This window comes from Acomys minous, assembly GCF_964271855.1.
Source record: "Acomys minous genome assembly, chromosome: 15".
Lineage (NCBI taxonomy): Eukaryota > Metazoa > Chordata > Mammalia > Rodentia > Muridae > Acomys > Acomys minous.
The window spans coordinates 73,832,593-73,846,559 of record NC_140497.1 but is presented as its reverse complement, the minus strand read 5'-3'; positions in this window follow the sequence as shown (position 1 = coordinate 73,846,559).

Genomic DNA, 13,967 nt, shown 5'->3' with positions numbered 1-13,967 from the left:
GGCTGGTGGTCCTGGGTTCTATAGGAAAGCAGCCTGAGCAAGCCATGGGAAGCAAGTCAATGAGCTGCATCCCTCCTTGGCCTCGCATCAGTTCCTGCCTGCAGGTTCCTGCCCTGACTTCCTTCAGCGATGAACAGTAATGTAGAAGGGTAAGGCAATAAATCCTTTCTTCCCCAAGTTGCTTTGGTTACGTTATTTTATCACAGCGATTAGGACCAGGATAGTTGGATAGTGCTGTGACAGATCTGACCATGTGTTTTTTGGGAGGATTGTGGAAGGACTTTGGAACTTTGGGTGAGAAAAGTCATTAACTGTTGAAAGCCAAGGTGAGCTGTTCTGTGAAAGCTTGGAAGAGTGTTGAAAACGGTGCAGATGATGGAGACCTGGCTTGTGAAGTTTCAGAGGGAAGTTTGAGAGTCTTAATGACTGTCAGGGCCATTTGCTGTTTTAATTGGACAATCTATGGTTCTGGCTAGCTGGGCTGAAGATTCAGCTGTGAGTAACAAGATGCCAGAACCACTGAACTAAATAAAACCTTTGCTTAATGGGACAGTTAGTACAATTGGTGCTTGCTGGTCAGCTGGAGCTGAGGAATCAGCAGTGATTAAGCAGAGAGCAGCATCACTTAGGGGAAGTCTTCTGGGAAGTGTTTCCTCAGAGTTGGCACATGTCAGCTGTGTCCGGAGGCTGCCAGGGTTGCACCTCGTGCTGCCAGTGGGACCTGGTGGTGTAAGAGTCACCCGGGTGGTGGTGCTGGCATCAAAGGCATGAAGGGGTCATGGAGAGCAGCCGAGGCTTGGCCTGAGTGGCAGGGTTGGAGTCCCTGAAGGGAGCCAAGGAGAGCATATTGGTAAAAGTACAGCCCAGTTGCGGTAAGAGACCCCTCTATTTTGGAGATGCCAGTGCCATGAGATGACCACTAAGGTCAGCGGCAGCAGTGGAGTGGAGCTGGCCTGAGCCTAGAAGACAGGCTGTGTGTGCTGCAGAGGGAGGAACCAGAGAAGTGACCCAAGCACTTTAGCCCAGAATACAATGAGTGAATTCCTCTCTCTTCAGTATTGGGCATTGAGCTCTTTACACTGTTGGAGCTTCAGACACTGACTGCTCTGGTTCTTACATCTTGAAGTAAGACAATATTTAATTGATTTTTTGATTTTATAGGTGTCCACAGTTGAGAGACTTTAAACTTTTTTAAAAAAAATATTTTTTTAATTTATTACATATACACACCAGAAGAGGGCGTCAGATCTCATTATGTATGGCTGTGAGCCACCATGTGGTTGCTGGGAATTGAATTCAGGACCTCTGGAAGAACAGAAATGCTCTTAACCACTGAGCCATCTCTCCAGCCCTTAAACTTTTAAAGAAGAAAATTTTGGAGTTTTACAGAGAATTTGGATTTTAAAAGACTTTTTTTTTTTTTTTTTTTTGGCTGTCCTGGCCTCACTTTGTAGACCAGGCTGGCCTCAAACTCAGTGATATTGTCTGCCTTTGCCTCTTTAGTGCTGAGATTAAAGGCATGCACCACCATGCCCATCTTAAAGAGGCAACTCTTAAGGTGTTTGAATTCGTAAGGCTGTGGGACTTTTAACATTTTTCAAATGATTTTATATTGTGTTTTTATTAATGTGTGATCTTGTTGATGAACAAGAAAAGAAAGGCTTAGCAGTGATGTGTTTGTGTGTCAAGTTGACAGGGGGGCAGTTGGCAGGTTTTATGTCAGCTTTACACAAGCTAGATTCATCAGAGAACGGGGAATCTCAATTGTAAAATGTTTTCATAAGACTCAGCTGCAGGCAAGCCTGTAGAGGATTTTCTTTTAAGTGACTGTTGGGGGTGGGGCAGACAGCCTGTTGGGGGTGATGCCACTCCTGTTCTGGTAGTCCTGGGTTCTATAAGAAAGCAGGCTAAGCAAGCCAGTAAGCAGCACTTCTTTATGGTCTCTGTGTCAGCTCTTGCCCCCAGGTTCCTGCCTTGCTTGAGTTCCTGTCCTGACTTCCTCTAGTGATATGGAAATGTAAGCCAAATATTTACCCTTTTCTTCCCCAAGTTGCTTTAGCTTCAGCACAACAATAGTAACCCCAATTAGAACAGAAATCTTTTGTTTTTGTTGTTTTTTTTTTTTGTTTTCTGGTTTTTTTGTTTTGTTTTGTTTTGTTTTGTTTTAAAACAGGGTTTCTCTGTGTAGCCTTGGCCATCCTGGACTCACTTTGTAGACCAGGCTGGCCTCAAACTCACAGCGATCCACCTGCCTCTTCCTCCCGAGTGCTGGGATTAAAGGCGTGCGCCACCACGCCCGGCCAGAACAGAAATCTTATTACTTCTTATTCATTTATTGCTGTGGCTAAGGTCTCCAGTATTCTGTTGGGAAAACATGGTGAGATAAGGCATCCTTGTTACTGTTAGGATTCTGCTTCAGTCTGCCTACCTGTGATGTCATTGCTTACCTGCTACGGGGGCGTGACCTTACCCAGGGCTATATGAAAGGACAAACTCACCTACCACACTCTCTCTTACCCCCCTTCTCCCTCACCTCTCTCCCTCCTTCTCTCTCTTCCTCTGTCTCTGGCTCTCTTTCTCTGGGGTACCTCTCCCCCCCCTTGTCTCCTTAGGCTTGTTTAATAAACCTCATGTAATATAATATCTGTTGCCTGGCATCTTATATCTTAACTTTTAATTATTAAAGTTACTGACCTTAGAGGAAGCACTTTGAACTTTTTACTGTGTGATACTAGCTGGGGACGTTTTACTAAGTTGTAGTACTTCTATACATAATTTGTTGATAGTTTTTTTTTTAAATTTAAATCATGGAAGTGTGTTAGATTTTATCAAATATATTTTCTGAATTTGAGATAAATGTTTTTTTTTAAGTGATTCTTATTTTTCTTAAGATGCTATATCACATTTTTATATATTGAGCCTTGTGCTCTAGGAAAAATCACACTTGGCCGTAGTGCACTGTTAAATTTGTTTTGCCAGTCTTTTATTGAGAATTTTTATTATCTGTGCTCATCAGTGACACTGGCCTGTTATCTTGTTTTTTGTCTTGCCTGGCATTGCTATTAGCATAATGATGACTTGTAAAATGGGTTGAGAAGCACCATGCCACCATCTCCTCCTCTCCCTCTTCAGAGGACTTGCAAAAGGATCCATGTTAGTTCTTAAGTATTTGGTAGAATTCTGCCGGGAAGCCATTTTTCTTTGATGGGAGTGTGTTGGGTTTTTTGTTTTTGTTTTGTTTTTAATGCTTTAGTTATGTGTGTTATATGTATATCTGTGTGTTGGTGTGTGCATGGGCCTGCAGAGGCCAGAGGCACTGGCTTCATCCCTGGAGCTTGGGTTGCAGGTAGTTATGAGCTCTGTGATGTGGGTGTTAGGAACCAGCTGGGGCCTTCTGCAAGTGCTGTAGGTGCTTTTACCTGCTGACCCAGTCCAGAAGTCTGTGGTGGGAGCTTTTACATTATTGGTTTAATCTCCTTGGTTTTGGTCTCTTCCGGTTTCTATTTCTTTCTGATTGAGTCATGAGAAGTTGTAGGTTCTTAATTTCTCCATTTCTTCTAGGCTATCCGAGCTATAGCTGCGTAGTCGTCCATAGTGGTCTCTTATTACATGTTGTATCTTCATAAAACTAGTGGGTTTGTTTCTTTTTCACTTCTGGTTTTATTTACTTGAGTATTTTTTTTCTTAGCTTGCGTACTTGCTTTATAAATAGAAGAATCTTGAATTTACAGTGAGGTGTAAGAATAATTTGTTGTGGTTAATTTACCAGTATGGCCTAATAATGTTTATTATCTGGCCTATAATTATTATTACAGCAGTATTTTCCAACCCACTAGTAATTAACCAAGCCACAGACACCTGTTATATTTTTAAATAGCCTTAGGTAACCTGGGGCAGGGAAGATATTAATCCCCTAAACTACTTCCCATAGTGGGGCAGGTATCCCATGCCATCTATCAAGCTACCTCCCATCCATAATCCCAAATACTTGCTAATTATCATCATCTGGGCCAAGTCTCCATCCACACCAGCCATGTGCTTCTCCTCCACCTAACCCATGATGGCGCAGTTGTCTTCTTCCTCCCTCTCCTTGGGTCTCTCTTCCTCCCAAGATTCCCCCTCTCTCCCACAGCCCGGGAATCTTAGCCACGCCTTTCCATTTGCCCTGCCCAGGTGTGATAGTCAAATAGGGTAGGCTCTTAGACAAGGTACAGGTGGGTAGCAGAGACAGCAAGCAGTAATTAGCATCAAAATACACCAGACTAGCCTTCAACAATAATTTGTTCCCAAGTCTTTACTGTATATAAGAATGCAACTAGACGTGTGTGTGTGTGTGTGTGTGTGTGTGTGTGTGTGTGTGTGTGTGCGCGTGCGCCCGTGCACGCGTGTGTGCAATGTGTGCATGTATATACATGGACAAAAATCTCTTTAAAAATTATCCCCCAGAAATGTTTATTTCTTGAACCTAATGATTGAAATTTTATATTACCACAATTTTCTCAAGGTAGAAATAGAGGGATCAACTAAATCCTGCTGGAATCTTCCCAACAGAGTCCTTGATTTATTCAGTTTCACAAAAATGTCTTTTGCACCTGGTACATGCCAGGTATCTGGTTATGTGTGCTTCTTGACTCTAAATTGAATTTCCGCAGGCCTCATCGACCAGGCCTCCGTCCACAGGGCCTGTCTCCTGGGAAGGGAAGCAGCAAATCCTAAGCATTGCAGCTGCCAGTGGATCGCAGTGGTGCTTAAAATGCCCCAGTCCATGTACATGCAATGATCTTTTCCAGTCTCAGCAACCAAGTATCGTCTTCCTCTGATAGACTGAGATGAATGGAGGAACCAAGGAGGGTGACAGATTTATTCTACTAAATGGGGACAGAATTTTCATTCCAGTTAGCTGAAGCAAGAGCAGAGGACAGTACTGTATTTCAAAGACCCTGACACGGTCCTTTTGACCTGGCAGTTAGGGCTCAGACCTGTGGGCTGAAGGTACGTTAGGGAGGATGAAATGAAGAGCCAGCCTCTCCTTAGGATAGACTAGAACTGTCCTGACATCCAGGCCTCATGGGAGTGTCTGGTGAAGTCACATGAGGCACTAGGGACTGTCTGGTGTAGAGGTTCTCAGACATCACGGCCTCTGCTGCCTGTTCCTAGCGCTGTGGTGTCCCTGCCTGTGCTTGTACAGCTTTCTCAAAGTCCCCCATTGCAGCAGGGCTTAGCACGACTGTCATCACTTGGAGTCTGGGCAAAGGGAACTCGGGCAGGTAAATAGCACTGAGTGGATTGGGCCTTGTTCCTGACTCTGTCAAGGGACTTGGAGCCAGCGTTGCTGCTTCTACCATAACAAGGAGTTTCATCCTACTGTATACAGCCTGCAGCCTAGAGTTTTTCAGCTCCCATTTGCCCTGATCAAGGCCTTCCCACTGAGGAAGAGGGGACCACCTGTTGTGTCTCTTACGAAGGAAGCACCTTACCCTGCGTACCCAGGGCTAGCCTTCTGTCACAGGTGTTACTCATCAGGTGCACTAGTCTCTGAGTATGGGTTGTTCTGAGAGAGTGTTCAGCCCTGTAAAACAGTGCCAACTTCAGTGAAGTTGTGAAGAGGGGCACGGTTTTGGGGCTAACTGTAATAAATTTTGATTTCCCAATAAATGTACCCTTACGAATAAATTTGTCCTTAAAATTAGAAGAGAAAAAACAAAACAAAACAACAACAAAAAAACCAACTTCCCAGCTTCAGACAGACTAAACTGTGGCCAAGGGACTGAAATTATTTTTTAATTTTTTTCCTTAGGATGAAGGAATAAATTTCCCAGCAGTCAGTTTTCGTTTGGATGAGGGTAAACAAAACAACCAAACAAACAAAAAACAAAACAACCAAAACCCTGGCAATAAATATCAGCGTGTCTGGGATGTTTGTCCCCTGCCACTAAAGTGGCTAGAAATGTAAGCTCTGGTTCTGCTGTGTGACCTTGGACATCACACCCCACCCTTCTGTTTTCCATGGGCTGCTTGTGCAGTGTTAGTTCACGTGGGGGCGTAGACAGGACGTTGTAGGACCTGCTGGCCCGAGATTCTCAGCGCAGCTCCCTTTTCCTTTCTTACTCACCACACACACCGACTGGATCTCCAGTGTTTGCTTTTGCGGTTGTATCCTTCTCGCCTCGAAGTCTTTTCTTCTCCATCTGGATTATGTTTTTTATATTTGGGAAGATGACTGCCAGCCTCTGGTAGGGACGCTGGAGGAACTGTAAGGAAAAAATAAAAAAATAAAAAAAATAAATAAAAAAATAAAAAAGCCCTAAAGGGACCTCAGATTTTGTTTCCGGACAGCAGAGGGTGCCATAATGTTTCTCAAGGCAGAAATCTATTCAAGATTACTTTCCTTTTTTTTTTTTTCCTTTTTTTCTTTTTAATCTGGGATTTAAAACTAAGAGTCTTGTGGCTGGGAGACCGGCATTGAGGGCCTTTTACAGTCTATTATGTAATAGTGACATGACCCAACACCAGGAATGCACAGTCACTGAGTGGCTTTCAAGTTTAATTAGGCCTGGCCGTTCCCGCTGTGTTTCTTGTTTCTCTGTATTTCTTGGGTCAGGTTTGTAAAGGTAGACTAACTTGAAGAGTATGTGGCTAAGCCAAGTGTGGTGTCACATGCACACTTGTGGTTCCTTTTCTATTGCTGTGATGAACATTGTGACCAAGACAACTTATAAAAGGGGGCATTTACTTGGAGGCTTGCTCACGGTTTCAGAGGGCTAGTCCAGGGACACTATAGTGGAGAGCACGGGGTGGGGGTCGGGGTAGAGGTAGCTGAGAGCAAGCAGAGAAGGTCTGAGATAGCGTGGGCTCTTGAAGCCTTCACCACCACCACTCACAACTCCTTTTAATTCTTAAACAGTCCACCAACTGGGACCCAAATACTCAAGCGCAGGAGGCTCTGGGGTCATTCTCATTCAAATCGCTGCAGTGTCTGGGACCGCAGCTCTTGGAAAGACCATTTCGAATTTGAAGATAGCCCGGGCTTTACTGTGAGAGTCTTTCTCAAAAAACAAACAACAATGACGAAACAACAAAACAAAACAAAACACCCAACCAAACAGACAACAAAAGCCCAAACTAAAACAAACAGGAATATGCAACTGACAAAACGGCTACTGTCGCCTCACCGATATGCATTTTGGAGTTGGAAAGGAGGATGGGGTTGGATTAGTACTGAACTGACGTGAATTCCCGCACAGAATGCTGGTCTGATGTGGATCCGGTGCTGTGGGGGAATCTAAGCTGAGGGACCAAGCTGAGCGTATACTAAACAGGTGAAACACTGCTCGCCTTACAGGTATTGTGAACTGGCCAGGTAACCAAGTGTGCCTATCAAGGAGGTTGTAAAATATGGCAGATAGGCCTATCTTCTGATGGAACACTGGAATTCTCCTCCCCCAACCCCCCACTAAGAGTTACATAAAAACCAGGTATTGTGGAGCATACCTGTAATCCCAGCACTCAGGGAGGCAGAGGCGGGTGGATCTCTGTGAGTTCGAGGCCAGCCTGGTCTACAAAGTGAGTCCAGGACAGCCAGGACTACACAGAGAAACCCTATCTTCAAAACCCAAAACCCAACTTTCTGCCTCCCCCGCATCCCCCTCCAAAAAAAGAAAAGAAAAAAAAAAGAGTTACACATGTTTGTTAAAGAAAATTAGAATATGTTGGGGATGGGGTAGAAGAAAGAGAAGCAGTAAATGCCCTTCACTTGGACCACTCAAAAACGACCCTGAGAGCATTTTGATTCTTTTCACTACAATCTCTTTTCTAAGTATTAAAAACAACAAGAACACCACCAACAAAGTCCACCAGGTTTGTGAGTGTAGTGTAACCAATGTTGTTTCCTTCATTTTCATATGATAGAGCAAGCATATTCCACTCTCCCTGTGGGTGTGGTTTAAGCATCTCATACTTACTCATGGCTTTTCAATTCTAAGTACGGACGCAGAAGCGAGGAGTGACGTCCACAAGGCTGGGCCTGGGTCTCAGCTGCTTCAGCCCGGTTTGCGAAGTCCAGCAGGGACTCTCCAGTGTGAGGACTGATCATTCAACTACCAGATGCTTTTTCTGGCACCAGGGCTACAGCGGGAAGCAAGTGTGAAGGGTTTTCTCCCACGGAGCTTCCATTTTAGAGTCCACGTGGGAAACATAATGAACAAGGCAGAATACTACTCATCTGTAATTAAAAAAAAAAAAAAAAAGAGGTCCTGATGGGGCCAGAGAGATGGCTCAGTCGGTAAGTGCAGTCCCAGTTGGTAAACTTCAGTCCCAGGAGATTCAATCCCCTGTGGGAACCGAGTGTGTATGTGGTGTATGACAAAACACCCAGACACATAAAAATTCAACAACAGAAAGAAACGAGATACCGGTTAATGTGTGCTACAAGCGAATGCATCGTGAAAGCGTGCCAAACGAAAGAAGCTGCGCGCACAGGACCGCCCACTGTATGAACCCGTTTAGACGAGGTGTTCAGAGCAAGCAAACCATAGAAACAAAAGTAAAATAGTGGTTGTGAAGGACCCGGCGGCTGGATACAGAGGGCAATAATGCCTGTTAGTAGTTAATGTTCTAAAACCGAGTGTGATGATGGTTATGTGACTAAATACACAAATATTCCATCGAATTTGTATACTCAAAATGGGTGAATCTTTTTTTTTTTTTTCTTTTTCGAGACAGGGTTTCTCCGTGTAGCCTTGGCCATCCTGGACTCACTTTGTAGACCAGGCTGGCCTCGAACTCACAGCGATCCACCTGCCTCTGCCTCCTGAGTGCTGGGATTAAAGGCGTGAGCCACCACACCCGGCCATTTATTTCTTTATGCTTCGGTTTCCTCATTCATAAAATACAGAGTGTTCAGTTATAGGGATGTTATAAAGACTCACCGTGTTTTCACGGATTTGCATCTTGTCTCCTTTCCTTTAAGCTGAGAATCTGCTGTTGCTCTGTACTTGCTGCTCATCTACCCAGCGACCTGTTGACGTGCCCAGAGGCAAGTGTTGCTTAGACACCGCAGCAGAGCGCCCCTGATGAGGCTGTGGTACCCAGGCACTTAGCACCATCTGAACAGGCTTTCCCTCCGGCCCCTCTTCACTTTCGCCTCCCCCCCCCCCCCACACACACACAGCCCACCCCAGCAGCCAGCTCTGCCTGTGGCGGAGACGGAGGTCAGAAGAAGGAACTGTGCTTCTCGCCTGGTCATCACATTAAGTGTTTTCTGCTCCGGGGCTTGACAATGATCCCCTGCCCTGAAAGCAGGCAGCAGTGAGCCAGGCACGGTCTCCCTCTGTGCACGAAGGCATGTATAAGCTGCCGCGCCCTCCTGGCAGGACCGATTTCCCAGGTCTTTTACTCTGTTGTGAGGGCCTGGTTGTTGATTCTGATCCTGCTCTGGCAAAGCTGGCTCCTCTGGCCACCTCCGATGAGACATTTCTGATTTCATTATTACCTGGCCTTTCACTACCCATCCCTCACTCTGAGATCATCCACACATGTTCCCAATAGGCACTTATTGGCTTCCTGTTATCTAAAGAATGTTATACTTTAGGTTTAGGTTCTGGGGAGTAAAAAAAAAAAAAAAAAAAGCATCGAGGAGAAGGAAGCCAGGCAGGCTTGGAGGCCAGCTATTCAAAAATTTCAGGTTTTCATAATACTTTTCTTTCTTATAACACATGATATCTGCCTTGCATTGTAGTTTCACACGTGCAGTAAAAAGTCTTGTTTTCTTCTCTAAGTAGAATTCCCCACCGTGAGAAATACACTCTTGGTTTTGATGCTTGTTAACCACCTGACACATGCCAGGCACCTCTGAGGGCATTTCTTCCTTCCTGCCCTCTGCTTTGTTCCCTTTTCTCTTAGCTTTCTCCTTCTTTGATGCTTGGATTGTGTTTGGTATAAGCCACCTTTATTATTTATTTATTTATTTATATTTTTATTTTTTTAGGTTTTGATTCTTTTGAGGCTTATCTGGTCAGCATCACCTCACACAGCTTCCCAGTTGCATCTTGGGAGAGGTTAAGAGGCAGGAAATGAACCCAACGGCACTGCCAACACCAGATGCCCCCCGCACTTGATTGCATGAGAACGCCACATCTCTTCCAGAAGGTAGTGACAGTTACATACTCATTGGGTGCTTCCTGTGGGCAGCCACTGTGCCAGCACTCAGGAGACAGTAGGACCAGGACACAGTGATGGGAAGGAGCCTTACCCACAAAGAGCTTATATTCTAGGGGAAAAGAATGGCCACCAAGCTGGGCAGGATGCTAACGTCTTGTGAGGAAGTGTCTGTAGAGGGCTGGCTGCTCCTGCTGCGCTGGGTGCACAGGGTCTTTCTGAGACGCTGCGCTGGAGTGAGGGCTGAAAAGCGAGAGAAGCGAGTAGACTGGATGAGGCAGAGGATTCCAGCCACACCAGCAAATGTAGGGCCCGAGACAAGTTTGGCACCGGGAGGGACAAAAGGAGAATGTGGGAGCCTGGGCCTGGGTACCAGTAGGCAAGATGTGCTTTGCAGAGTTTATAGGGTGTTCAGTTCGTGTGGTCTTTGGATGTTGTGTTAAGAGGTGAGGATATTTTTGTTGTTGTTGTTAAGTGAGAAACGTTGGAAAATTTAAAGCAAGGGAGTTCATCTCATTTCCGCTCTCGAGTGTCAGGAAGGTAGACTGCAGAGAAGCATTCTACAAAGGGAGAGGGTGCTGTGGTCCAGGGTGAGAGACTAGAGCGACTGTAGTGGCGAAGCAGAGGGTCACGTGGCCAGTAGGTAGTAGACCAAAATTCTCTTTGTTTCACCATTCATGACCAGTGCACAGCAGTGACGCGCGGGATGTAGGCTGATCCGGGAGAGCTGCGTCTCCACGGGAGATGGAGCCGCTGAGGTTTGGAGGGCTCTGTGTCTCGCTGCAGGCACTGGGAAACACTCCGTGTAACCGAAGACACAGAGTCAAAGTAATAGATGTTGCTAAGAGTTCTGTAACGTTCCTGAGAGTTATGGGAGGCCATCAGAGCCTTGGTGAGAGTCATTAGACATGAGGACACAAGAGAGAACTGCCACGATGTGGTTGGTGGCTGACTGTAAGCCTCTCTCCAGGGGAAAAAAAAAAGGTTCACCTTCCTTACCTTAGGCAGCCTTCCTTCTTCGTCTGTCCTCCCTTCTTCCCTCCCTTCCCCTGTCCCTCCCTCCATTTATTTTCCTCCCTCTCTTCCTCCTTCCCCCCCTCCCTCTTTCCTTTCCTTTCTTCCACTTAATCCTGATAAAGATTTCCCATAAACTATTGATAGACCCAGGGTCACTCTTTTTAGTTGTATCAGACCAGCAATACTTTACCTTATGAGAAATTGGGAAGGTAATTAATTACATTTATAACAAAGCTGCCCATCTATAAACAGAGCCCTGATGACTTGTCATCTTACCTAGTGGTAATGTATTCTTATTTAAATAATAATAATGGGGCAAACCTAATTTGGAGGATGCAAGGTTCAAAATATGCCTTTGACACCAACTGGGACTTGCTGGGAAAGACTTGTCCTCATGAATAAAGTGGCAACTATTACAACCTTGTATTCTGTTTCTCCTCCAACTTTATACCAATTATCAGACATGATAGTTAATACTAATCGATTACAAGGTTCATAGCAAGCACTCATTAATTCGAAGGCATCATTAAATCTACACAAACATGGATTGATGCACTGCAAGGAGCTTGTGTTTGGTTCCATTTTTTACGTCCGAGACTTCGTTTTTTAATAGGTCTTTATGTTGCTTCTCCAGTTCTGTAACACACACCCCAAAGGAACAATTTAAAAGGAGGAAAGATTTATTTTGACAAACAGACTTCTGCCCTTAGACAGTTGGCTTCATTGGCAAGGCAGAAACCTCCCGGTGGAAGGGCATGGCACAGGACCGCTGCCCACTTTATGGCATCCAGGAAACAGGCTGTTCAACATGCTTCCTCTTCTGTATTTATTCCTTCTGGGTGCCGAGGCTATGAACCAGTAAGAACTGTCCATGTACTTGACCATTTTTAGGGTGGCTCTTTCCCCCTCAGGTTTTTACATGCTAGTTGTCATTTGAAATGGCCCCATGTGGTTGGTGGAATCTTGGAGGCATCTCCAAGTCTAAGTATTGCAATCAAAGTTAACCAGTACAGGTATTTTTGTTTTTTTTAATAATGGAAGTTTGGGATGAGGCAATATAGATGCTAAACTCTGTGCAGGTCGATCAGGATTAGAGGTTCAGTGATTTGCAAACTCATTTACACTTAGGATTGAAAGGGTTCGGATTGGAGAGATTTTGAGGAGAGAACTGTATTTTAAGTCCGAACTTCACCTGACAGGGAGTGCCAGGGACATTTGTAGCCTTGTCTCAAGTCAAAAGGGACGGGCTCTAAGACACCTCCCCAAGAGGACTCAGGGATTCTGACTGGGCAGATGGGTTAACGCCAAAATTCTCACAGTCTCACTATTAGGCCCTATATGCTTCAGTCACATTTTTCAGATATGTGATTACTCAGATAGGCCATTTCTCTTATTCCCTTATCTGCCTTGGCCCGTTCCTGGTTTCTAGAACATTCTAGAAAGAACGTAGTCCCTCAACATGCATGCTCTTTCCCAGATATCTGCATAACTGACGTCTCTTCGGGTCCTGATTATTCATCTCTAGCCACTGTTGAGAACTGTAATTCCTCCTCCAACTAAGGGAAACTTGATCAAGGTGCATAGCAGCAGGAGGCCGCAGTGTCTGGTTCAACACTGTTTAGCAAGCAAATTAAGAGAGCGCCAGGAGAGCTGAAGGCAACTTTAAATACTGTCGGAGTAATTGGCATTTATAGAAATGTACACACTTTGAATAGAAAAGTATTCTTTTTCATTTATATTTGGATAATTTAGAAAACTTGATGTCCTCTCTCAAAGAAAACCTTAGGCTATAGACGACAGAGATTGGGCAGGATACATTCTAGGATTAAAATTTATTAAGAATAGAATGGAAGGAAAGCCCTACTTTATAATACATGCTATATGCCGGGATGATCTCTAGGAAGCAATAAAAGAATATTTCATGCCCCCAAACCAATGTACTTTGCAAAAGCTATTCATGCCCAAAGGAAGATGTATAACTTTAAGTACTTTTATTAGCATGGAGGAAGACAGGTTGCCAGAAGAACTCAAAACTCATTTTAAGAAAAAAAAAAAAACAACTATAATAGTAAAAGGATATTAAAGCTGAAAGGTATAATGAATGGGTTTAGCATCATATTTATCTCTCTGTGGCTGGATAGATGGCTCACAGGTACTGGCTGTTCTTGCAGAGGTCCTACCTCCCACATGGCCGTGCACAACCACCTGTACCTCCAGCTCTAGGGGATGTACTGGCCTCTTCTGACCTCTGGGAGCACCGTGAACATGTGGTACGCATACATACGCACAGGCAAAAACCTCATAGACATAAAATAAAAATAAATCTTTGAAGAAAGGTCTCACAATGCTATTGGCACAGGCTTGTAATCCCAGCACTCAGCAGGATAAGGCAGAATGCTCAGGGGTTCCAGGCTAGCCTGGGCTAAACAGTGAAACCCTATCATAAACAAAGCAAACCAGACAACACATCACAATGAGAGTCATGGGGGGAGGAAAGGTAGGGTCCCCCAGAGGACCCACGAGTGGCATCCTTGGAAAGAACAGACCTGTGTGCGGCAGTCCCACTTCTGGGCTGGCGACTCACAGAAATGCTTCCTAGCATCATGGTACAGGTGTGAGGGCATTTGCAGCAGTGTTGGCGCAGCGAAAACAGCCAACACCTTCCTCCAGTAGGGTAGCAAAGAAGATGCAAGGAGGAGGGGGACATTACCAAGCAGGGGACTTCCTGGGATCTATAGAACACCCTATAGATTCTAGAATGTCCCGGACTTGATTTATCCATGCCTGCAATGTCA